Source organism: Myotis davidii, unplaced genomic scaffold (assembly GCF_000327345.1).
Source record: "Myotis davidii unplaced genomic scaffold, ASM32734v1 scaffold1535, whole genome shotgun sequence".
Lineage (NCBI taxonomy): Eukaryota > Metazoa > Chordata > Mammalia > Chiroptera > Vespertilionidae > Myotis > Myotis davidii.
In genome coordinates, this window is record NW_006286703.1 from 20479 (window position 1) to 23199 (window position 2721).

Here is a 2721-nt window from a genome sequence, read left to right on the forward strand (position 1 = left end):
ATGATGACAAAGCTTCAGTGAATGGTTTCGGCCAGCTCCACACACAATGCTGGATGATTCCAGGACCCATCTGCTGCTGGTAAGGGGCTCGCACCCTGACCCACCAGGCCTCCTGACTATTTCAATCCAGATGGAGGCTACTGTAGTCACAGGGCACAGGCTCTCCACACTGCCTGCTGAGCCCCAAGGGGCACCACTATGGGATGCTCTGACCTCCACACCTCCTCCAAAAGCCCGCCAGGGCACATGTAAGTTATATCACTGTACCGTGACTATCCCGACCCAAGAATTGACCAAAATAAGGCATATCCCAAAGTACAGCTAGCAGAGCTGGGACTTGTCTCTGGGTACCACCTGTCCTCCCCTCATGAGGGAGGTGGGCCGTGGGGGTAAGAGAGCACACACGGGAAACCAGGCTCAGCACAAGCCTCTGAACTGAGACGGGGTGAATGGCCTTATCCCCAGAAATAACAGAATCAGGGCCGCTGTAATAAAGCCTGCCCATAACAACATCTGGTAAACAGGCAGGGCCAATTCCATTGGGAAGACATAACGAAGAGCCTGTGATTTTACTGACTTGTTCCATAATGAGACGGAGTTTTTCGTGACCATACTTCATTGTGGTGTAACACAGGGCACTGCTAGGAACACGTAAATAAGTGTTATGATAACACTGATATTGATGACCAACTGAATTGGTACTCTGAGTACCACCTGTCCTCCCCTCATGAGGGAGTTGGGCTGCGGGGTATGAGAGCACACACGGGAAACCAGGCTCAGTACAAGCCTCTGAGGTGAGACGGGGTGAATGACCTTATGCCCAGAAATAACAGAATCAGGGCCGCTGTAATAAAGCCTGCCCATAACAACATCTGGTAAACAGGCCGGGCCAATTCCATTGGGAAGACATAACGAAGAGCCTGTGATTTTACTGACTTGTTCCATAACGAGACGGAGTTTTACGTGACCATACTTCATTGTGGTGTAACACAGGGCACTGCTAGGAACACTTACGTAAATAAGTGTTATGATAACACTGATATTGATGACCAACTGAATTGGGAGACTGAGCCAAAGCCTCAGTGTATTACTCATGGAAAATGAGGGGCGTGAGGAAGAACTAAAGTTCGCTACCATCAGCTGATTTCTGTGCTAAATATTTCTACAGGAATTTATCATAATATACAAGTAGTGGTAGGTGAAAGGGAAAATGCATAATCAAATTAGTTCAACAATAAGAAAATGGATGCATCCTAGCCTGTTTGGCTCAGTGGATAGAGCGTGGGCCTGTGGACTGAAGGGTTCTGGGTTCAAATTTGGTCAAGGGCACATGTCCAGGTTGCAGGCTCGATCCTCAGTAGGAGGCAGCCGATTAACATTCTCTCTCATCGTTGATGTTTCTATCCCTCTCTCCCTCTCCCTTCCTCTCTGAAATCAATAAAAATATATTTTAAAAACAAAACGATTTTAAACATAACCTGGCTTTCCTTCCTCCACTTCCTTTTCTTCTCATGATTAGAGCTTTGCAGGTTAAACAGCTGCTAACCTAGTAATCTACATTTCCTTATGTAACCTCTAAACCCTTGGACTATCTTGCCTCATAAGAGTATCTTTATTTTCCTGGGTCAGGGTAGAAGGAGAAAGGAGTAACGGCTATTGAATATGGGGTAAAATGTTCTGAAGTTGGTCATGGTGATGGTTGCACGGCTTGTTGAATAGACTAAAAACAAATGAATTATAGACTTTAAACGGGTGAACTGTAAGGCATGTGAATTAATATCTCACACGATGGATAATCCAACAGGAATGGTAGTCCTGCCCGCCTCTCACCTTCACGACATCATCATGGGTCCTGCCCATCCAATCTCTCTGAACACAACCCCACCCGCCACTGCTCCACAGCTCAGCATCACAGCCCACGTTCCCCGGTAGGAATGGAGGGTGTCGCCTGTTACCTGCGTTTGTTTGATCAGCTGATGGAGCTCGGTGAGAAGTTCTGCGATTCAGGAATCAGGCGACACAAGGGCCATGGTACATATGGCGCCTGGGGCAGAGGGGGAACAGAAGAGAACCTTGTTACTGTTGTTATGGGTTAAACTGCTGCTCCCTCAAAGAGGCTATGTTGCCTGGCCGGTGTGGCTCAGTGGTTGAGCACTGACCTGTGAACCAGGAGACCAACGTTCAATTTCTGGCAAGGGCACATGCCTCTGTTGCAGGCTCCATCCCCAGTAGGGGTGGGGAGAGAGAGGGTGCAGGAGGCAACTGATCAATGATTCTTTCTCATCATTGATGTTTCTCTCCCTCTCTGAAATCTATAAAAATATTAAGTAAAAAAAACAAAAAAAAACACATGGTCTTCTCAAGGGGGTCTGGCCACACCAGCCCAGGGCTAAAAGGTCATTGGACCTTCTCCTGTGGGCCAGAAAACATCAGCATCCCAGCTGCTGGGGTACCCTGTCCCTGTGGGAACCTGCAGGGGAAGTGTGCAATCCTCTATTATGCTTCTGACATGGGGTGATGTTGGTGAGAGGGAAAGGTTTGTTAAATTGGCCAGCACCCTGAAACTCCGAGCACTTTCTCACATGTGCATTTTTGTTGTTGTTAATCTTCACCCAAGGATTTTTTTGTCATTGATTTTTAGAGTGGAAGGGCTGGGGAGGACATAGATGTAAGAGAAGCACATCAATTAGTTGCCTCCTGTACCCCGACTGGGGCTGAGAA

General features: G+C 47.6%; 1 protein-coding gene across 1 annotated transcript in view; it reads right to left on the bottom strand.

The window, feature by feature from the left end:
* LOC102761858 (SAGA-associated factor 29-like) overlaps window positions 1-2721 on the bottom strand; it is a 28845-nt gene that overhangs the window by 11455 nt on the left and 14669 nt on the right.